General features: G+C 38.9%; 1 protein-coding gene across 3 annotated transcripts in view; it reads right to left on the bottom strand.

The window, feature by feature from the left end:
* Positions 1 to 24,963, bottom strand: part of eva1aa (eva-1 homolog A, regulator of programmed cell death a) — a 374,680-nt gene that overhangs the window by 15,478 nt on the left and 334,239 nt on the right. The gene's annotated exons all lie outside the window — the stretch shown is intronic.

Below are 24,963 nucleotides of genomic sequence, written 5' to 3'. Positions count from 1 at the left end.
CTTTTTAAAAAGCAGACAATGGAATATTAAATCAATACATTGAGTATTAATCTGCTATTACAGACAGCGACAAGTTCTATTTTACTTTTGAAGTCAGATTATGCCAACTTGTTGAATTGTCAAAGTTTCCAGTCAAAAATATTATTCATAAGTGTGTATGTTTGTTAACTTATTAAAAGGAGTTGGACTACTACAATTTAAGTATTGACATTAATCTTACATATTGCCCAATCATTATCTGGTGAAATCTGCTGAACATAGCACATGTGCATTTCAAATGAGTTCAGCATTAAGCTCCGTTTGTTGCCATAAAGTGATCAAATCATCTGGCACTTCCTGTCCAGGTTCACACTGCAGGGCAAATAGAAATCAGGAGGCTGTATGACAGCATAAGTTTCTGATTGCTTCATTTTTAAAATTAGTTTAAATAAATTTTAAAATAAATGGAAATACTCCATTATCAAGCACCACAAGGCAAGGCTCCAAGCCACAGACATGGAAAACCCTGGGGCTTTAGGGTCAAAAAGACAAGGCAGAAAATTAGAAATGCAAAATATTTTGTTTTGTAGGGAATTCAGAGATTGAGATTAATCACGGATCCAGCAACTCAAAATCATAGAATTCTTCCAGTGTGGAAACAGGCCATTTGGACCAACAAGTCCACACTGTCCCTCCAAAAAGTAACCCACCCAGACCCATTCCCCCACCCTATTTCTACATTTCACTTGACTAATGCACCTAACCTACACACCCCTGAACACTACAGGCAACTTAGTATAGCCAATTCACCTAACCTGCACACCTTTGGACTGTGGAAGGAAACCAGAGCACCCGCGCAGATGTGGGGAGAATGTGCAACCTCACACAGACAGTCGCCCAAGGCTGGAATCAAACTCGGGTCCCTGGTGCTGTGAGGCAGCAGTGCTCACCACTGAGCCACTGTGCCACCCCTATAATATACAATTTCAAATTTCTGACTACTAAAGACAGTTGTTCCATTATAGTAAGCAGATTTCTAGTTCAAGAGAAAATCAAGTTACCTTGAACTGCTTGTCAGTGTTTACTGGAAGATAAAATGTTTTGTAATTTTTTTTAAAAGGATTCAAAAAGTAATTTAACTTGCAAATAGCTTGTGTTCTGAAATTAGACATTCTTTTGTAATCTCCACACTTCTGCTTATGTGGTATTCTCTAACTAAGAACACAAGCAAATTAGCTGTTCCTGGTAGTTCTGTGGCATTCTTCATCTTTCAGATATTGGAAATATTTATTTTATTGCAAGCTACCTCACTTATAAATAATTATTTTCGACTGGAAACTTTGACAATTCAACAAGTTCCCATAATTTGACTCCAAAAGTAAAATAGAATTTGTTGCTGTCTGTAATAGCAGATTAATACTCAATATATTGATTTAATATACCATTGCCTGCTTTTTTAAAAAAGGTATTAATTTTTTTTAAATCAATTTGTTAACTGAAGTACATCAGATGGTCAAATGCTCAGAAGTTAAGTGTTCATCTGCCTTAATTGACAACAGTAATTTCCAGTATCAGAAGTTCCACTGAATCTTAATGTAAATTCAAGTCAAGATTAAATTTCATTTCCTTATACATGAAAATTGTTGAGGTAGTCTGTGAAAATACAAATTTGAAATCACCAAAAAAAATTTAGATTTGGGGAATATGTATTACTTAAGATAAAGTGCACACACAGTGTGAGTTTACAATTCACTCTTTACAACAATAGTATCCCAAATCAATTTTTAAAAACTAGAGTTCACATATTAACAACAATCTAATAATTCTTGCCAGAAGGTGCATGTGTTTATACATCAGTTGAGAACAGGATTGAGATATTTTGTGAGCGCAAACATTGCAAACTAGCTTTGTGTAGGAACAACTGCCACTTTTGTTGGTACCAAAGTGCAGTCAACACCCTTACAAGGAATTAGAATGCTAGGCAAAAAAGGGAGAAAAATATAGGATGATGAAGGAAGAATTGGTCTCTTGCTTGCAAGCCCTATTAATCCACAGTGGTATCCTTTCAAATGCAAAATACAGAATGCACAAATGCTTTCTTTCCAATTTAAAGCAAAATGCTCAAAAAAGATGAGTTAAAATAACCATATTTCAAAAGAAATAAGAAAAGTTTAGCTGTTTATGCTCTTATAGTTGCTGTGTTGTACTCCTTATGTATTAGTTGATCAAATTAATGATGGAGGTGCCGGTGTTTGATTGGGATAGACAAGGTCAGAAGTCACATGACACCACGTTAAAGGCAAAGAGGTTTATTTGAAATCACAAGCTTTCAAAGCCCTTTTATCAGGTGAATAAATAATAAAGGACTTTTTTGTGAAACTAACATTTGTCACAAAGTGATTTTTTTAAGATACTTTGCACTTCAAAGGAGGAGCAATCACATACTCAAATTCTCTATTATTTTTATGATCAGAATATTAATTCACATAGAAAGAGAAAATCTAAAATTTAGATTGGGATTCTGTTTCAGACCTTTCAAGTAAGCCAAAATAAACCTGTAGGTTGTCCTTCAATTTGTAAGACGTGTACAGGTTTTTAAGAGTGAATTGAAAGAGCAAACAATGATAACTGTAGTTTTAACTTGACTTGAATTTAATTTTATAGTAAATAAGCCACCACATTACTACCAAATTTCCAAAAAGCCTTTGACAAGGTGCCACACATGCGACTGCTCCATAAGATAAGGATGCATGGTGTTAGGGGTAGAGTATGAGTGTGGATAGAGGATTGGTTGATTGACAGGAAACATAGAGTGTGGATAAATGAGTGCTATTCTGCCTAGCAATCAGTGACTAGTGGTGTGCATCAGGGATCGGTCTTGGGACCATAATTATTTACAATTTATATAGAGGATTTGGAATTGGCGACCAAATGTACAGTATCAAAATTTGCCGATGACACTAAGATGAGTGGCAGAGCAAAGTGTGCAGAGGACTGTGAAACTTTGCAGAAGAATATTGAGTGGGTGGGCAAAAGTCTGGTAGATGGAATACAATGTTAGTAAATGTGAAGTCATACATTTTAGTAGGAATAACAGCAAAATAGATTATTACTTGAATGCTAAAAAGTTGCAGCATGCTGATCTGGGTGTCCTTGTGCATGAATCATGGAAGGTTGGTCTGCAAGTACAACAAGTAATGAGGAAGGCAAATGGAATTTTGTCCTTTATTGCTAAAGGGGTTGAGTTTAAAAGCAGAGAGGTAATGGTATACCTGTACAAGGTGCTGGTGAGGCCACATCTGGAATAGTGTGTGCAGATATGGTCACCTTACTTAAGAAAGGATGTACTGGCACTGGAGGGGATGCAGAGGAGGTTCACTAGGTTGATTCCGGAGTTGAGGGGGTTGGTTTATGAGGAAAGGCTGAGTAGATTGGGATTATATTCATTGGAATTCAGAAGCATGAAGAGGGATCTTATAGAAACATATAAAATTAGGAAGGGAATTGATAAAATAGAAATAGATATAGATGTTTCCACTGGTGGGTGAGACGAGGACAAGACGGCATGGCCTCAAGATTAGAGGAAGCAGGTTTAGAACTGAACTGAGAAGGAACGTCTTCACCCAGAGGGTTGTTAATCTATGGAATTCCTTGCTCATGGAGGTAGTTGACCCTACTTCAGTAATCGATTTTAAAGTTAATGTAGATACATTTTTTAAAAATAAAGGAATTAAGAGATATGGTGAAGATGTGGTTAAATGGAGCTGAGTCCATGAAAAGATTCGCCATGATGTTATTGAGTGGCAGAGCAGGCTCAAAGAGCTAAACGGCCTACTCCTGCTCCTAGTTTTTATATTGTAAAGTGACTAAAAGAGATACGACAGGAAGCCACTTACTACCTGGAAATGGATTGGATTTCAACAAAATAAGTCACTGATTAAGATTTAGATTCAATTTACTCAGGATATCTCCTATTTGTGGAATCAAGTTGCTGAGAAATTAGTCATTTCCTGGATGTGTTTAGATTTATGATAGCCCTGACAAATGCTCAACATTTGGCTTTACTTTGAATTTCACTTGTGTTTGATTTAATCATAATCTCATTTTAAGTGCATTTCAAATCACAGTAATATTTTAATAATGGCACCAAAGTAATAAAATGAAGGAATTACATAAAACAAAGCACTGCAAAAATTTAAGTTCAGCTAATTTAAATTGGTGTTGATGTCAAAAAATGTTAAAATCTAGAATCAGAAAAGTAAGAAATGCAAGCAATTGGTAGAAAATCATTTATTACCTGCTGCTTGGCAATCTAAACATTAGTCCAAGATCATATTCTCTTATAATACAGAATATTATCATATTCATACAAAATTACAACCATAGGTGGGAGTTTTAATACCAGTGTAATATTCATCATGAAGAGACTCCTTTATCAGAATCCCAAGGAGAAATTAAAATTAGATTAGATTAGATTAGATTACTTACAGTGTGGAAACAGGCCCTTTGGCCCAACAAGTCCACACCGCCCCGCCGAAGCGCAACCCACCCATACCCCTACATTTACCCCTTACCTAACACTACGGGCAATTTAGCATGGCCAATTCACCTGACCTGCACATCTTTAGACTATGGGAGGAAACCGGAGCACCCGGAGGAAACCCACGCAGACACTGGGAGAACGTGCAAACTCCACACAGTCAGTCGCCTGAATTGAACTCGGGTCTCTGGCGTTGTGAGGCAGCAGTGCTAACCACTGTGCCACCGTGCCGCCCACTTTTTTAAAAAAAAATTTACCAGTTTCCTCATTTCCTCTTTTCCCAACTTATCCCAGTCCCAAGCCTCCAACTCAAGATTAGATTAAAATTGTTTGTTCGCAGATGGTTTCAAATTAAATCACTACCGCAGCTACCAATAGAAATTACTAATTTTGTCCTTCAGTTGGTCTACACAGCTTAAAAATGAAAAAAACTTACCTAATGATTTTAGGTGCAATTGATAAAATTGAGCTTAAAGTTAATATTGGCTAATCAGCAAGTTCTGGAATAGGCTTTTTGAATTGCATTCAAAATCCAGCTTAAACAGGTCAATGCAATAAAGCAATGTGACACAACATCCCAGTGGTATTCATAATGACTGAACAAATGGACCCCTTGGCATGACATGAATATTCATGATGATGTAATCAATGATTCAGCTAACTACAGATTTAATTTTAATGAACTACTCATTATATCACTCTGATGTCACTTTGCCATGCTGACCTTTTAATTCTTATAAATTCTTTTGGGAACCCGACGAATTGATGCTCCAGCACAAATCTGTTTATTTGATTCAACAGATCTAGAATCACAGAGTCATAGAAATGTACAACATGGAAGCAGACCCTTTGGTCTAACTCGGGCATGTCAACCAGATATCCTAAATTAATCTAGTCCCATTTGCTAGCACTTGGCCCTTATCCCTCTCAACCCCTCGTGTTCATATAACCATCCAGATGCCTTTTAAACGTTGTAATTGTCCCAGCCTCCACCACTTCCTCTGGCTGCTCATTCCAGAAATGCACTACCGTCTGCGTGAAAAAGTTGCCCCTTAGGTCCCTTTTAAATCTTTCCCCTCTCACTCTAAATCTATGTCCTCTAGTTCTGGATTCTCCCACCTCAAGGAAAAGACCTTGTCTATATACCCTGTCCATGCCCTTCATGATTTTATAAACCTCTATAAGGTCACCCCTCAGCCAACATCCATCTAACAGTTAGATTGATAGTTACCAAATATTAACACAAGGTATTGCTGTACAATTAACAGAGAGTGGTAATATCCATGTATTCCAGTGGAAAAAATCAAGTTCACAATTTCTTTCAACTACTGTGACAAAACTATTGCACATTCATTGTAGGTATATTGCTAATTGATAAAAAAGATATAAAAGGAAAATACTTTTGATGAAAGCTCATTGACCGGAGATATTGGCTAGGTGGTTATGGAGTTCATGGTGGGTGTGGGAAGGAGGTAAAGAGATGCAAACAGTTCACTCCCCTGCCCTCCCTCCTAATCTGGACTGGTGCCAAATTATTTGAGAGAAAGTGAGGGCTGCAGATGCTGGAGATCAGAGCTGAAAATGTGTTGCTGGAAAAGCGCAGCAGGTCAGGCAGCATCCAAGGAACAGGAGAATCGACGTTTCGGGCATAAGCCCTTCTTCAAGCCAAATTATGCTTCATTGATAATTTTTTGATTTTTCTCCATCCATAACATTTGTCTCTTGTCTTGTCTTTGTGTTTCTGTTTTAATGTATATGGATTTTTTTTTGTAAATGGGTTAAGTTTTATTTGTTCATTTATTCAATCGTGGGACTTAGGTAGCCCTGGAAGGCAGGTCATTGTTGAAATTGACTTCATGTGGGAAGATGGTTATTCATTTTGGAGGTCAGTTTTTAGAGGGACACATGTACCAATGTGTTTCTTTTCTGCTATTGGTTAAAAATAATTTGTTCACAATAAAAAGTTTTTTTTTTGGTTAAGTACAGGAAATGTGTTTTTTTTTAACTTGGGGCTAGCAGTCAGGTAAATTGGGGTTTTGGGTAGTTTAATTAGATCGTTTCATATTTATGTTAACTCCGGGAATAGTCAGGCACAATTTCCAGCATACCACACCCGAGAGTGTCATTACAGAAGATGCAGAATTGGCTAATATTCACAGATTGTAACATATTAATATAAATGTTTACCGCTCTATATGTTAGTTAAAATGCACATATACTGAAAATGTATTGCTGGAAAAGCACAGCAGGTCAGGCAGCATCCAGGGAACAGGAGAATCGACATTTCGGGCATAAGCCCTTCTTCAGGAGGGCTTCCTGAAGAAGGGCTTATGCCCGAAACGTCGATTCTCCTGTTCCCTGGATGCTGCCTGACCTGCTGCGCTTTTCCAGCAACACATTTTCAGCTCTGATCTCCAGCATCTGCAGTCCTCACTTTCTCCTCAAAATGCACATATACTTCAGCGAAGGTAAATAATAGATTTCTCTCTGCAGAATTTCATTTAAAAAAAAGGAAAACTCTGTCTGGTTAACAGAGGTTATTCTAGAAGGAAAAAAATGGATGAGTCATGTTCTAGAGTCTGTTGATTCAGTATTCTTGCACATGTATTCAAGTCACTAGTCACAAAAGGTTGTCTCTGAGGGGTTGGCAGACATAGCTGCTCAAGCAGTACAGTATTGAGAAGTGGTTTCTTTAGTCTTTAAGAACAACAATTGTGGTTTACACTGAACCTATCACAGAAACAGGAGACATGAGCTTGTCCTACAACAGATTTTCCTCAAGGATAAGTACAAGTACAATCACCAAGCCAGCAAATACTGTTCAGACAGACCAGCCACAAATCCCAATCTGAAACAATCCAGTGTTTTCCTGAAACGAGTTCAAGCAATCAAAACCAGATTTCTGAATTTTCTCCCCATTTAGAAAACAGTCCATGTCTTTATTCTTTCTACCAAAGTGCATGACCTCACATTTTCTCACATTGTATTTCATCTGCCACTTCTTTTTCCACTGACCTACACTGTCCAAATCTTTCTGCAGCCTTTCTGCCCCATCGCCTATCTTTGTATCATCTGCAAACTTAGCCAGAATGCTGTCAGTTCCTTCATCCAGATCATTAATGTATAAAGTGAAAAGTTGTGGTCCCAACAATGAGCTTGTGGAACACCACTTGTCACTGGCTGCCGTCTTAAGAAGGACCCTTTTATCCTCACTCTTTGCCTTCTGCCAGACAGCCAATCTTCTATCCATGCTGACCCCATGCTCTAACAGCATGGGCCCTGATCTTACTTAGCAGCATCTTATTAAGGCCTTTTAGAAGTTCAAATAGATAACATCCATTGGCTCTCCATGATCTAACCTGCTTTTTAGTTCCGCAAAGGATTCTAAAAGATTTGTAAGGCATGCCCTCCCCTTGATTAAGCCATGCTGACTTTGCTGTCTTTTACCTTGCGCTTCCAAGTATTCAGAAATCTTATCTTTCATAATGGACTCCAAAATTTAACCAACCACTGAGGTCAAGCTAATTGGCCTATAATTTTCCATTTTTTTGTTTTCATCCATTCTTAATCAGGGGATTACATTAGTTATTTTGCAGTGCTCTGGGAGCCTCCCTGACTCCAGTGATTCCTGAAAGATCAGTACTAATACCTCCACTATCTCTTCAGTTATCTCCCTTAGAACTCTGGGGCATAGCCCATCTGGTCCAGGCGATTTATCCACTTTCAGACCTTTCAGTTTTTCCGAGCACCTTCTCCTGGGTGATGGCCACCAGTTCTCCCCCTCACTCTCTTGAATTTTTGGGGTATTATTCATGTCTTCCACCATGAAGACCGTGCAACTTGTTCAGTTCCTCAGCCATTTCTTTGTTCCCCATTATTATTTCTCCAGCATCATTTTCCAGTGGCTCAGTGTCCACTTTTGACTCTCTTCTGCCCTTTATATATCTAAAGAAACTCTTGCAATCTTTATCCTCATATTTAATCTTCACCCTCCTTATTTCTTTCTTCATTGTCCTCTGTTGGTCTTTATAGGCTTTCCACTGCCCTTTGGCACATTATATGCTTTCTCTTTTGCTTTTATGCTGTCCCTGACTTCCCTGGTCAGCCATGGTTGCCTCATCTGCCCTCTAGTAAGTTTCTTTTTCCTCATGGTGAATTTTTGCTGTGTCTCAAATTACCCCCAGAAACTCCTGCTAATGCTATTCCAATGTCTTTTCTGCTAGGCTTCTCCCCCAGTCAATTCTAGTCAGCTCCCCCTTCATACCTCTGTAGTTGCCTTTATTCAATTGTAATACTATTACATCTGATTCCACCTTCTCCCTGACAAATTACAGAGTAAATTCTATCATATTATGGTCACTGACTCCTATGGGTTCATTAACCTTAAGCTTTCTTATCAAGTCTGCTGCATTGTGCAACACTAAATCCAGAATTACTTCTTGAGTGTTATTGGAGATGCACTCAGCCAGGAAAATGGGGAGCATTCCATCACACTCCTGACTTGTGCCTTTTAGATGATGGAAAGGCTCTGGGGAATCATGAGGTGAGTTACTCTGACCTGCTTTTGTAGCTACTATGCTTAGGTGGTGGGTTCAGTTACGTTTCTGGTCAATGATAACCCCAAAGATGTGGGGAGTTGGGGAATCAGTGATGGTAACACCATTGAATACCATCGGGTGGTGGTTAGGTTGTTTCTTATTGGTGACGGTCATTGTCTGGCATTTGTGTGGTGCAAATGTTACTTGCCACTTGTCAACCCAAGCCTGGATATTCTGAAGAAGGGCTAATGCCCGAAACGTCGATTCTCCTGTTCCCTAGATGCTGCCTGACCTGCTGCGCTTCTCCAGCAACACATTTCCATCTCTATTCTTCAGATCTTGTTGTGTTTGAACAAGGATTGCTTCAGTATCTGAGGAGTCATGAATGGTTCTGAACATTGTGTAATCGTTGGCAAACATCCTCACGTCTAACCTTATGATGAAGGGCAGGTCATTGATGAGGTAGCTGAAGATTGTTGAGCCTAGGACACAATCCTGAGGAACTCCTGCAGTGATGCCCGATAAGCTGACATGACTGATCTCTAACAACCACAGCCACCTTCCTATGTGCCAGGTATGATTCCAATCAGCAGAGATTTTGCACCTGATATCCATTGATTACAGCTTTGCTAAGGCTCCTTATACCACACTCATTTAAATGTTGCCTTGATACCAAGTGCTGTCATTCCAACATCATCTCTGGAATTCACCTCTTTTGTCCATGTTTGAATCAAGGCTAGAATAAGGTTAGGAGAATCATAGAATCCCTACAATGTGAAAGAAGTCATTCAGTCCATCAAGTCTGTACTGAAAATCTGAACAGCATCCCATTCAAACCCAATTCCCTACTCTATCCCTGTAACCCTCCATTTCCCATGGATAATCCATCAAACCTGCATATCTTTGGACTATGGGAGGAAACAGGAGCAGCTGGAGGAAACCCACACAGATAAGGGGAGAATATGCAATCTCCACACAGCCTGTCAAGTAAGGCTGGAATTGAACCATGGTTCCTGGCGTTCTGAGGCAGCAGTGCTAACCACTGAGCCACCATGTCACCTCAAAGCTGAGTGGCCCTGTCAGTACCCAAACTTGACATCAGTCAGCAAGTTATTGCTGAGGAAGTTTTGCTCAAGGAAATCCTGAGGGACAGGATGTACATGTATTTGGAAAGGCAAGGACTGATTCGGGACAGTCAACATGGCTTTGTGCATTGGAAATCATGTCTCACAAACTTGATTGAGTTTTTTGAAGAAGTAACAAAGAAGATTGATGAGGGCAGAGCAGTAGATGTGATCTATATGAATTTCAGTAAGGCGTTTAACAAGGTTCCACATGGGAGACTGATTAGCAAGGTTAGATCTCATGGAATACAGGGAGAACTAGCCATTTGGATACAGAACTGGCTCAAAGGTAGAAGACAGAGGGTGGTGGTGGAGGGTTGTGTTTCAGACTGGATGCCTGTGACCAGTGGAGTGCCACAAGGATCGGTGTTGGGCCCTCCACCTTTTGTCATTTACATAAATGATTTGGATGCAAGCATAAGAGGTACAGTTAGTAAGTTTGCAAATGACACCAAAATTGGAGGTGTAGTGGACAGCAAAGAGGATTACAACAGGATCTGGCCCAGATGGGCCAATGGGCTGAGAAGTGGCAGATGGAGTTTAATTCAGATAAATGCGAGGTGCTGCATTTTGGGAAAGCAAATCTTAGCAGGACTTATACACTTAATGGTAAGATCCTAGGGAGTGTTGCTGAACAAAGAGACCTTGGAGTGCAGGTTCATAGCTCCTTGAAAGTGGAGTCGCAGGTAGATAGGATAGTGAAGGCGGCGTTTGGTATGCTTTCCTTTATTGGACAGAGTATTGAGTACAAGAGTTGGGAGGTCATGTTGTGGCTGTACAGGACATTGGTTAGGCCACTGTTGGAATATTGCGTGCAATTCTGGTCTCCTTCCTATCGGAAAGATGTTGTGAAACTTGAAAGGGTTCAAGAAAGATATACAAGGATGTTGCCAGGGTTGGAGGATCTGAGCTACAGGGAGAGGCTGAACAGGCTGGGGCTGTTTTCCCTGGAGTGTCGGAGGCTGAGGGGTGACCTTATTGAGATTTACAAAATTAAGGGGCATGGATAGGATAAATAGACAAAGTCTTTTCCCTGGGATCGGGGAGTCCAGCACTAGAGGGCATAGGTTTAGGGTGAGAGGGGAAAGATATAAAAGAGACCTAAGAGGCAATTTTTTCACGCAGAGGGTGGTACATGTATGGAATGAGCAGCCAGAGGATGTGGTGGAGGCTGGTACAATTGCAACTTTTAAGAGGCATTTGGATGGGTGTATGAATAGGAAGGGTTTGGAGGGATATGGGCCGGGTGCTGGCAAGTGGGACGAGATTAAATTGGGATATCTGGTCAGCATGGACGGGTTGGACTGAAGGGTCTGTTTCCATGCTGTACATCTCTATGACTCTAATGGCACCTTTGATGACACCTTCCATCACTTTACTGATAATCAAAAGCAGACTAATGGAATGTTACTTAGCTAGGTTGGATTTGTCTTGCTTTTTATGTACAGGACATAGCCAGGCAAATTTCCACATTGTCGAGTTGAGACTAGTGTTGTAACAGTACTGGAAGTGATTGACTAAGGTCATTGCAAATTCTGGAGCACAATTCTTCAAGCCATTGATGAAATATTGTCAGGCTCATAGCCTTTGCAGTATCCAGTGCCTCCAACCATTTATGAGATCACATGGAGTGAGTCAAACTAGCTGAAGACTTGTATCTGTAATGCTGAGGACTACAGGAGGAGGCCGCAGTGGATCATCCACAGATTGCTGCTAATGCTTCAGCCTTAGCTTTTGCACTGTTGTGAACGGGATATTTGTGGAGCCTCCTCCTCCTCCAGTGTGTTTAACTGTCCACCATCATTCCCAACTGGAAGTGTTAGAAGTGCAGAGCTTAGAGCTGCTTTACTTGTTGTTGGAGAGCCCAGCATTTGGGCCTAACCCGTATTAACCCAAAAAATATCAGCAATAGGATCGGGCCCTTAAGTAGGTTCTGGATTTAATTGGGTCAGAGCCAGGAAGGTGGTAGCTTCACCATCTGATACCTTTGAAACATTTTCTAAATACATGCATGGGATAAAAACGGTGTCAGTGGCTGAGCAAGCATTTATTGCCTATCCTTAGTTGCCCAGAGGGCAATTAAGAGTCAACCTCTTTGCTGTGGGTCTGAAGGCACTTATAGATTAGACCAGGTAAAAATGGCAGTTTTCTTATTTAAAGGAACCAGATAGGTTTTTTGAGACAATTGATTGTAATTATATGGTCTCCATAAGACCAGTTTTAAATCCCAGCTTTCTTCAAAACTAAACCGAACACAACATTATACCATCCGTCATGGTGGGATTCAAGTGCAACACAGTGGCTCAGTGGTTAGCAGTGCTGCCTCACAGCACCAGGGTCCCAGGTTCGATTCCAGTCTCGGGTGACTGTGTGGAGTTTGCACATTTGTCCTGTATCTGCGTGGGTTTCCTCCCACAGTCACAAAGATGTGCAGGTCAGGTGAATTGACCATGCTAAATTGCCCATACTGTTAGGTGCATTAGTCAGAGGGAAATGGGTCTGGATGGATTACTCTTCAGAGGGTCGGTGTGGACTTGTTGGGCCGAAGGACCTGTTTCCACACTGTAGGTAATCTAATCTAATCTAAATCCATATCCCCAGAAAGTTTGCCTAGTGTCCTGGACTACTAGTCCAGTGATATTACTACTCTGTCACCATATGTGGGCAGCACGGTGGCACAGTGGTTAGCACTGTTGCCTCACAGCTCCAGAGAGCCGGGTTCAATTCCCACCTCAGGCAACTGTGTGGAGTTTGCACGTTCTCCCCGTGTCTGTGTGGATTTCCTCCGGATGCTCTGGTTTCCTCCCACAGTCCTAAAATGCACAGGTCAGGTGAATTGGCCAGGCTAAATTGCCCGTAGTGTTAGGTGAAGGGGTAAATGTTGGGGAATGGGTCTGGGTGGGTTGCGCTTCGGCAGTCGGTGTGGACTTGTTGGGCCGAAGGGCCTGTTTCCACACTGTAAGTAATCTAATCTAATCTAATCTAATATCCCCAGGGAAGGGCATTGAATTATGCTCACAATAGAATCTCACAGCTAACTCAGATTTAAAACATTAAGCTGTCTCTAAATGCTGCATGAATAGAAAATATAGCATTTTTAAGAGTTGTTCAATAATTCAATACACTGTCCCATCTTCCAACAGTTATCAATCAACAACAACTCAACCTTTTCATCCCTACCTGATAATCAAATGATTAACACTTATATTTGATATGACTGGTAACAAGTTATCAGTATGATATGGCTCAGTGGTGGTAATGTTCCAAGGTAATAACAAAAATAGTGTCAAAAAACAAACTGAATAAAACATAATGAAGGATATCACACGATAAAGTATGTAAAATGTTTTTAATGTTAAATGTATGAAATGTTATGCCTCTTTCCCAATTTTAGACACTTTCCTTGAAATTCAACATTGTGTATACTTAATGGACTGGCATTGCAATCAATGGGGAATGTGCAGTGTTAGCTGTTAATTAAATATGCACTTGTCCAAAATTTTTTTATGGGCTTTTGCACTGGTTATCTCTGTCAGACAATCGACTAACCGAGAATACAGTACCTCCCCCAAGGGCAAGCACTATGTATCTCTGCAATCATCCAATTGAAGAATCATAAACAAAACATTTAAACCAGAAAGTATCAATTACTATATTGAAGTGATTGTCTAATAAGATATGGAAAGTAAATTTAACTGAGCGACGACAGATTGGATTGCAAGAGGGAGAGACATTAAAGAAACAAACAGAAATACTTATTGTTTAAAACCTCTAAAGGAATGAGATTCTACATGTGTTAAACTTAAATTACAATGCCACAGAGGCAGTTGAAATAGTACAGTTCCTTAAAATACTTTTCCAGTGGAGCAAACCTACTTCCCCAATTCTGCAGGCAACCCAATTCACCCAACCTGAAGGCTACTGCAAGCTCATTTCTGGTTTCACCCAAGGGTCAGGGAGACAGATGGTCACAAATGAAGTCTTTGCCTGGAAGAGCTACCTGTAGAGGCATGAGCTATTGTGCTGGTCATGCCAACTATGCTGATGAGCCCAAAGATCATGTTATTTTGATCCTGATGTTTCTCGTTTCAAGAGTACATTGGTCATCCAGAAGCAAATCTAAATCTGGAAAGAGGTCTGGATTAATCAACACCCGCTATTTTGCAGTTTTAAAAACCTAAGTAAGTTATTATTCCCAGGCTAATGTTTTAAATTGTTGCTTTAATATGAATGCAACAGAAAAACGTGGGCTGTTTTTGTTTAAGCCATTACCCCCTGTGTATAATAGTAATGCTGAGTTACTGCTAGCTTTAAATCATATGTTTACGATTAACATTGAGTTTCCTTAGAAGCCAATAGTTTAGTAAATTCTCAGGCTGCTCTATATTTTGCCTCCAGTTATAATATACAATACTATCGACAAAAGTAACTGAAGTAGAGAACGGGATATTTGCTGCTGATTTTCTTTTAAATTATAGCTGTCTTTAACTTTAACAAACCTTCCATGTTACCTTCCAGGAAATGACCCTTTAAGCAGTTAATTTCCTTTGCAGTTTTGTAAAAACAGCACCTGTTTCCTATTATATTTCATCTGCCACAGTAACTTTCTGTATTTTTGTTAATGTTGTAAATTGTAATCAGTAAAATGCACACAAATACAGATAGTTGCACGTACACCAATTTTTGAAATTAAAAACAGTCCCAACAAATATTTAGGAACGCATTTCCTTTTTATTGCTACATTAAATGAAGCATCTCAAAGAATATACAGGTTAGTCGAGAATATAACCCATGGTTGGAAAATACCACTCAATGTTCACAATTTTAACATAACAATATTTTTCTGAACGTAGATGGTATTTTCTTATGAAACAACGCAAGGAAGCTTTTTAAATGCTCAAATGTCTACTTGCATCAGAGTTCAATACCATGAATTTTCAGCAGAGTTTTACATGTTCCTGCCATGGGTATGCAGGCAAGTGGAGATTGTAAAACTTCCTACTCCCTGTCTGCCCCAGCCTACCAGTAATTTTTCAGGAGGTGAGGGAAAGGGAATATTGCGTGTTGGAGGATAATTTTTTGCCATTTAAAGGCCAATGGGAGGGGAGGTCCAGGATGAAAAAAGTGGAGAATTGTGAGGAGATGGGGGTGATTGTGGGAGGATCTCTAGAGATAACCTGCTCAAATCCTGGGCTGCAAACAATGGGTGGGGTGGGGAGTACCTCCTTCAAAGGAGCATTTTTCTGGTCAAGGGAGCCCAGCCCACAAGGTTTGTTCCCTGCCCCATCTCAATGTTCCCTATGCCCTTGGCTTTTGCAACCCAACCTCTTGAGGACCATCCAATAATATTGTGACACCCCACCACTACCTGACACATGTAGTCCCAGCATGGTCACATGTTCTAGAGGCACTTTTGGCACTATGGATCTGCCAGTAATCTGATTGGTTGACAAATGAGGTGGGTCTGTCAGTTAATGTTAAATGGATGTGTGCCTGCCAACATTTATGGGGGTCCATACCCTTTCAACTTTTTTAGCTATCTGAATTAATCATTAATCTTTTTTAATGTTGGTTAATTATCCGCTAGTCAGTGCTCTACTGGAAATTCACTCAAACAATTTAACAATGTATGTGCAAAGGAGTTTGTGACAATCATAATGGAAATAGGTGTTGGTGATAATGTCTAGACTCAAAAGAGCTTCCTAAATTCTCCAATAAATGGAATGCCAATGTATGAAAACAAGGCATTTGATGGCTAGTGTTATAAAATGCAACCATATCTGATCAATTGCCTTTTTCCAATCATAACCTAATTACTATCTATTATTGTAAAGTTAGCAAACAATCTTGGTTCAGGGAATAAACACAACATATAGTCAATCCAATATCTATATGGGAGTATTAATTGTAATAAAAGATACAATGCTGAGAATATAATGGATTGGCACCAAAACTCAATAGCAGAAAGAGTAGGTGAGATTTTTGTTGATCACTAAAGTAAGAATTCCAAAGTGCTTTTGGACTATTATTCCCTTGAATTACTTGAACAAGAAATACTTGATTCAGTACTTAATATGAGACATAAAAGAGCTCTTAAAAAGAGATGGATGGCTGCTAAATTTGCTGATGTCACCAACATAAGTAGAAAAGTTAGCTGTGAAGTGGATATAATAAAACTTCAAAAACAAAGGTAAGTGTGTGGGCAAAGATCAGGTAAATAGAATAGTAAAGGAAAAAGAAAAATGATCCATTTTGACAGAAAGGAGGAAAACAAAGCATAATACCTAAATAATACCTAAGTGAGAGATTGTAGAGCTCTAAGATGCAGAGGGATCTGAGTGTCCCAGTGCATGAATCACAAAAGATTGGCATTCAATAATAGCAAGTCCCCGTGATGGTACGAGAAAGGTCCACAGGCAGAAATAAAGCCTTGGCCACACTGCCAAAAGCTATGCTGCAAAGCTAACAGTTGTTCTACACCTGTAGTCACTTAAAAAAAAAGCCTGCATTTAAAAAAAGGCCAACTACTTTTACACAGGAAATCACTGTCCTTTGGGAAATCAGTCAACATCACAGTCGTAATTTCAAATAACTCAATGATTTAAATTAGACACTAGCTGTTTGGATAGCCCTAAATAGCTGCAAAGAAAAAATACCATTCAGCCTCCATCCATCAAACTTCAAGGCTCAGGAGAGATTAGTCTCATAATTAGAAGACAATTTCAGACAATATTAAAGACAAAGAAATCCTTGAAATACTGTATGTTATCAATCATCTTTCACATTCACTGCATGCATGTATTGGTATCAACCTTATTCTTCAAGTAGACAAATAGAAACCAGTAAATGAATTTAAACAATAATTTCTAAAACTTTTCAGAGGTCTGAGAAAACTGAATATTGTGTATCACAACACACTGAAAACATATGCCAAACCCACCTGCTTGTTCACACCTGGTAAGGTCTCACAATCACTACTAAAATGATAAGAACTAAAATACCTGTAGAGGCAATCCTTCGATAGGGATTATTTCACGTGATACACAGAAATAAACATATCTTGCTACAATTCTTTAGAACCTTGGTAAGGACTTGCCTGGAGCATTGTGTACAGTTTTGGTCACCTTATCTAAGGACAGATATACTCACCATAGAGACAGTACAACAGAGTTTCATCAGACCAAACCCTAGGATGATGATAAAAGCAAATTACTGCGGATGCTGGAATCTGAAACCAAAAGAGAAAATGCTGGAAAATCTCAGCAGGTCTAGCAGCATCTGTAAGGAGAGAAAAGAGCTGATGTTTCGAGACTCGAAACGTCAGCTCTTTTCTCTCCTTACAGATGCTGCCAGACGGGCCTAGGATGATGAGATATTCTTTACGGAAAGATTAAGGAAACTGGGCCTTTATTCTCTACAGTTTCTAAGAATGAGAGGTAATCTCATGGAAACCTACAAAATTGTTGCAAGGCATTAGAGGGTGAATGTAGATAGGATGTTTCCCTTGGCTGTTGACTCTAGAATCAAGAGACATAAATGATTTACCACTTATCCTGAGATTAAGGAGGTGCAAGAAATGGAAAAAGTGTAAAGATAAAAAGTTGGTAGGGATAAAGGCTTTCAGGGAAGATGAGGAGTACAAGATTAACTATAGCTATAACAAAAACTACTGAGCATGTGCAGAGAGAGCTCTATCATAAAGCTGCTAGCTCACATGAAACAGGGATCTAAATGTATGGTGTTCCAGGGATCTTCTCTTTTATCCTCTCCTGTTATAAGTACATATACCAAATGAAAGTTCTAGTTTTCATTAACATGGGTATGAATTTCCTTCTATCAATATCCGAACGTGATTTACTACAGTGAAAATCTCTGAAAGAACTATCCAACTCATCTCAATCTTTGCTTTCCCCCTTCCAAAATACTGCAACTTTGTTTTGAAGATAACATTTTGCCTCTGTATTGTGCCAAGAATAGCAATGATAAAGAGAGATCTTATCAGCATGACATAAAAAAACTTTCCAAATTTTGCCTTACAATTCATTCAACTTAAATACATTTTGCCTTCTCATTTACATTAGTCATTGAGCAAAACAGTTCAATCTCAAACAAATTACTTGCTCTTTTCAGCCATATATTGAATGCATATATACAAAACATAACTCTTGTTTACAATGTTGCTATGTATTTATTACTTATCAATCTTCATTATTAATATGTAGGGATAAGAGCCAATTCCATTATTATAACAGAGATAAGAGTCAAGTTGTAGTGCAAACACAAAAAATCAAAATATAAATTACATGACCCAGGAAACATTCAAAAAAGGCAAACCTACATTAGCAATTAAACATGTTTTCTATAAAACAAATTTTAAGGAGTCATAATGATATAGTACATCATACATCAGCAAAGCTGCATTAACATACAGTTGACCAATATGTGGACAAATAAAGGCTAGATTCTAATATAAATAACATTTAATCAACATTCACACAACACAAATGCCATGCGATGACAATCTTCAACAAGAAAGATTCTAATGATTGTCCCCCTGATATTCAATTATGTTACTATCTCTGACTCCCCCACTGTCAACATCCTATCGGTTACCATTGATCATAAACTGAACTGAACTAACCATATAAATACAGTGGCTACAAGAGCTGGTCACAGACTAGGAATCCTGGTTGAGTAACTCATCTTCTGACTTCCCAAAGTCTGTCCACCATTAACAATGTACACGTAAGAAGTGTGATGGAATACTCCTCACTTGCCTGGATAAATGCAGCTCCAACAATATTCAAGAAGCCTGACACCATCTAGGACAAAGTGGTTCACTTAATTGGCACCACAACCACAAATATCCACCACCGACACTCAGAATATACCAGCTGTAAAATGCATTGCAAAAATTCAATGAGGTTCCATCAACAGCACTTTCCAAATTCTTAACCACCCCATTCTAGAAGGACAAAGGCAGCTGATACATGGGAACACCAAAACCAAGTTCTCTTCCAAGCTACTCACCATCTTGACTTGAAAATATATCACTGTTACTTCAGGTTCATTGGATCAAAATTTTGGAACTCCATCCCCAACAGCATTGTGGGTGTACCTACACAAATTGGACTGCAACAGTTGAAGAGGTAGCTTACTAACCACCTTCTTCAGGGCAACCATAAATCATAAAAATCTCTTGTTCCTAAAATCTGATGCTGTAACTATGTTGCTCCAAATAGCTTCTTTACTATCCCAACAACTTTTCTTGTTCTATCGACACGTGGACAAGCATTTTAAGGCCTCTCTCTTTCACTAAGTGTCTCAGAATAGTACTACCTGTATGCTCACTTGCTTTGTTTGTCATCCTCAAATTATTGTCATTTTTCTGCCACCTGAACATTGTTATCTTTCTGCTGTCTATTTTCTCACTAATAACCAAACAACCATTGTTTTTGTACCATCTACAAATTTTCTAATCATGACCCACTACAGGTAAATCTACATAGGAACATGAATAGGCCATTCAGATTCTCAAACCAGTTCCACAATTCAATGAGATGGACGATATTGTTGCCAAGTTTACACAAGATATAAGTATAGGTGGAGGGATAGGTAATTTTGAGAAGGTGAGAAGGCTGCAGAAGGAGTTGATCAGGCTAGGATGTGTGCACAGAAATGGAAGGTGGAATAGAATGTGGGCAAATGTGAAACCATGCACTTTGGTATGAAGAATAGAGGTGTAGAGTATTTTCTAAATCGGAAGAGGCTTTCGAAATCTGAAGCACAAAGGGACTTAGGAGCCCTAGTTGAGGGTTCTCTTAGGGTTAATATGCAAGTTTAGTTGGCAGTTCAGAAAGCAAATGCAATGTTAGCATTCATTTCAAAAGAGCTAGAATAGAAGAGCAGAGATATTAGTCTGACATTGTATAAAATCTCTGGTCAGCTTCATTTGAAATGTTACGAGCAATGTACGCCCGTATCTAAGGATGGATGTGCTTTCGTTGCAATGAGTCCAAAGGAGGTTGACAACAAACATCCTGAGGATGAAGGATTTGTCATTTGAAGAGCAGTTAGGCATTCTGGGTCTGTACTTGATGGAGTTTAGAAGGATGAGGTACCTCAGTGAAATATACAGAATACTGAGAAGCCTGGATAGAGTGTGTATAGAGAAGAAGTTTTCACTAGTATGAGAGATTAGGATCCAAGGGCACAGCCTCAAAGTGAAAGGTAGACCTTTTAGAACTTAGATGAGGAGAATTTTTTCAGCCAAAGGATGGTGAATCTGTGAAACTCATTGCCTCGGAGGGCCTTGGAGGTCAAGTCATTGAGTACATTTAAAATAGAGGGATCAGGGGATTAAAGGGAGAAGGCAGGAGAATGGGATTGAGACAGATATTAGTTATGATTGAATGGTGGAGCAGACTTGATAGACCAAATGACCCATTTCTGTTCCTATACATTATGGTTAGAGTCTTGTGGAGATCAGGGCTCATCTATGGCTTAACTGCACATACCTGCCCTTGGACAATATCCCTTAATACTTTTGCTTAAAATATGAGACATTTACCTGTTTCATATTTAAAATTACCAACTGATCCTGCATCCACTGTTGTTTGTATGTACAAGTACTCTCTAACATCTCTCCTGAATGGTCTAGCCCTAATTTTCAGACCAAGCTCCCTAGTTCTAAAATCTCCAACTAGTGGAAGTAGTTTATCTTCATCTATCCTGACTTCTCCTATTAATATTTTGAATAATTCATTCAGATCATCCTTTAATCTTCTAATTTTCAGCAAAAACAGCCCTTTGTGTAATATCGCCTCATAATTTAACACTTGAAGTCTGCTATTATTCTTATAAACTTACATTGTACTCCCTTCCACATCAACATACCCTCCGAAAGGAGAAATGAGGACTGCAGATGCTGGAGCTCAGAGCCAAGAGTGTGGTGCTGGAGAAGCACAGTAAGTCAGGCAGCATCCGAGGAGTAGGAGAATTGTCATCAGGATTGGCTTATGCCTGAAATGTGAATTTTCCTGCTCCTCAGATGTTGCCTGACCTGCTGCGCTTTTCCAGCACAAAGTCTCGGCTCTGATATCTTTCGTAAAGTGTACAAAGTTAAAAATCACACAACACCAGGCTATAGTCCGACAGGCTTAATTGGAAGCACTAGCTTTCGGAGTGCTGCTCCTTACATCAGCTGGTTGTAGAGTATAAGATTGTAAGACACAGAATTTATAGCAAAAGTTTACAGTGTAATGTAACTGAAATTACACATTGAAAAATACCTTGATTGTTTGTTAAGTCTCTCATCTGTTAGTATGACCATGTTAGTTTCACTTCTTTCATATGTAAATCGCAAAACATTTTTAAAAAAGCTACATTCTCGGGTGAACTTTAACAATTGGTGTCAACCCAGATAATGTGTTGAAGGTGTTAGCCCCCCTTTCGTGCTGCTGTCTATGCCATAATGTTTAGACTGATTATAATCTAAAAAATGAATTAACAAAATCTTACATAGATTCATGCAGTGTTTGAGCAAAGTACAATGTCTGGACGTGGGGTTGTGTGTGTGTGTGTGTGTGAGTGAGAGAGAGAGAGAGAGAAAAAGAGAGAGAGAGGGAGAAAAGTGGTCTAAGTCTGTGAGAGAGTGCATGTGAGAGTGTGGGAGTGTGTGTCTGTGGGAGTCTGCGCACGCACACACACATAGACACACACACACAAGTGTTTGTGAGATGAATTTGTACCTGCAGAGTTACATTGTACTTTGCTCAAAAACTGCATGAATCCATGTAAGATTCTGTTAAGTCGTTTTTTAGATTAGAATCAGTCTAAACATTATGGCACAGACAGCAGCACAAAGGGGGCTAACACCTTCAATACATTATCTGGGCTGACACCAACTGTGAAAGTTCACCCGAGAATGTAGCTTTTTAAAAAAAGTTTTGCGATTTACATATGAAAGAAGTGAGACCAACATGGTCATACTAACAGATGAGAAACTTAACAAACAATCAAGGTGTCTTTCAATGTATAATTTCAGATACATCACACTGTAAACTTTTGCTATAAATTCTGTGTCTTACAATTGTGTCCTCCACAACCAGCTGACGAAGGAGCAGTGCTCTGAAAGCTAGTGCTTCCAATTAAACCTGTCGGACTATAACCTGATGTTGTGTGATTTTAACTTTGTACACCCAGTCCAACACTGGCACTTCCTAAAATGTGGTGCCCAGATCTGCTCATAGTATTCCAAGTGGGGTCTAACCAGAGTTTGTAAAACTGCAGCATTACGTCTGCATTCTTGTTCTCCAATCCTCTAGATATAATGGCTAGCATTCTATTAGCTTTCTTGATTATTTTCTGCAGTTGATTTTGACATATTAAAGATCTCTGCACCCGAACTCCCAAGTCTCTTAGGCCATCAACTATATTTCCTTTTATACCATCGAAAAGTATACTGATCTATCTTTTTTCAGTCCTCACACTTGCTTACATTTAAATCCATCTGCCTCAATTTTGCCCATTCACTGAATCAATCAATACCTCTTTGTAATTTTATGCTGTCATCTACACTGTCTGACTTTATACCATCATCAAATGTGGATATATGACTTTCTATGCCATTATCCATATCATTAATATTGAATATGAATATTTTGATTTGATTTGTTACTGCCACATGTATTACAATGAAAAATATTGTACTGTGTGCTAACCAGATCTTACATAAGTACATTGGGGTAATACAACAGAATGCTGAATGTAGTGTTACAACTATAGAGAAAGATCTCATATAATATATGAGAGATCCGTTCATAAGTCTGATAACAACACAAAAGAGGCTGTTCTTAAATCTGTTCGTACATGTTTTCAAACTTTTGTATCTTCTACTCGATGGAAGAAGGTGGAACAGAGTATAACTGGGATCGAAGGGATCTTTGGTTTATGCCTTTCTACCTTAATTAATAGTCTCTTATGTGAGGTATTATAAAATACCTTCTGCAAATCCAATTAAACAACATCCCTTCATATTCCCCTGTCCGCTACCTTAATCACCTCTTCAAAACTTCAATGAGATTTCTCAGGCATGACCTACCTGTCTCGAATCCATGCTGGCTGTCCCTGAAGAAGTGAAGATTTAAGGTGTTCCGTTACCCCACCCTTGGTTATACACTCCAAAAATTTCCGCACCACAAATGTTAGGTTAACTGGTCCGTAATTCCTTAGTTTCCTTCTGTCTTTTAAAAAGTGGAGTGACGTGCAATTTTCCAATCCAGAGGGACAATTCCTGAACTTAGGAAAGTCTGAAAGGCTACAGTTATGGAATTTACAATGTGCTCCCCTATTTCCTTTAACACCCTGAGATGGAAACCATCAAATCCCAGAAATTTGTCAGTCTAATGCCATTAATTTCCTCATTACTTATGTTTTACTTATGTTAATTCTGTTCAATTCCTGTTCCTGATCTACGAATGTAACTTCTGCCTTTTCTATTATAATTACTGAGGCAAAGTAATTATTCAACATGTCTGCCATTTCCCCACAGTCATTGACAATATCCTCACTTGCACTCCTTTGTGGGCTTACATTGCTCCTGATTACCCTATCCTTGCATGTAACTATAAAATTTCTTCTTACTGATTTTAATGTATCTGGCAAGTTACCTTTCATAATTCTTTTCAGTAACTCTTATAAACTGCTTTGTGGCCCTTTGCTGGACTTTCCATTTTTCCCATTCGGCAGGATTTTTTTTTTGCATTTTTATAATCCCTTTCCTTTAGTTTTATGCTGTCCCCTATCTCATTTACCTGTCCATGGTTGGTTTTTTTTCAGTGAAGTGAAGCTTTTCCCTCTTAGGAGTTAAACTTTTGTTTAAATTGTGTTACATTTTTCTTCAGATATTCTCCACTGTTCTTCTATTGTTTACGCCTTAGCAGATTTTCCCAGTCTGCTGTGGACAGTCCCTATCTCACCTTGTCAAAGTCAGCATACCTAAATCTAAAACTCCAGTAACCAATTCATAATTTTTGCTTCAAAGCTGCAATGAACTCAATCATGTTATGATCACGATTTGATAAATGTTCAGACTCAATCAGATTAAGAATTAAATCCAACTCATTACTCATGACTAAATTCAATAGTGCTTGTGCATTGAAGACATATTGCTGTAGGAAACTATCTTGGACAGACTTCAGAAATTTGCTACCTTTCTGACAGGTTCTTGCCTGCTTCCCCCAATCTATGTTAAAATTAAATTCTCCAGTAATACTACTCTGGTTTTCCTACACGCTTACCTAATTTCTGTATTTATATAATCTCGTGCCTCTGAGCTGCTAGCAGCAGCTCTGTACACAATACCTATTATAGTTTTAGATCCTTTACTGTTCTTCAGTTCCACCCATTTGGTCTCCACTGAATGTTTTGCTCTCATTATATCCTCCCTCACCATTTGAGGTTTTTTTAAGCAATAAGGCTATTCCACTTCCTCTGCCATTTTCTTATACATACTGTAATCCTTATAACTTGATAGTTCCCAATCAATACCATCCTGCAACCATGTCTTCAGTAATAGCTACTACATCATAATGTCCAATTTGTATCTGTGCCTGCAAGTCATTTAATGTATTCCTTACCCTTTGTACATTTGCATATGAAACTCTTAATTATGCCATGGGCTATGACCTGTCTCTCAGCAGTAATGCTTATTCACCTGTTATTATCTCTTTCACTTTAATATATTTGGATGTCAATAAGGCATTCGACAAGGTTCCCCATG

The sequence above is a fragment of the Chiloscyllium plagiosum genome, unplaced genomic scaffold, assembly GCF_037043375.1.
Source record: "Chiloscyllium plagiosum isolate Xiang-an unplaced genomic scaffold, Cpla_swu_hap1 HiC_scaffold_3, whole genome shotgun sequence".
Lineage (NCBI taxonomy): Eukaryota > Metazoa > Chordata > Chondrichthyes > Orectolobiformes > Hemiscylliidae > Chiloscyllium > Chiloscyllium plagiosum.
This window is presented reverse-complemented; position numbering and strand designations above follow the sequence as displayed.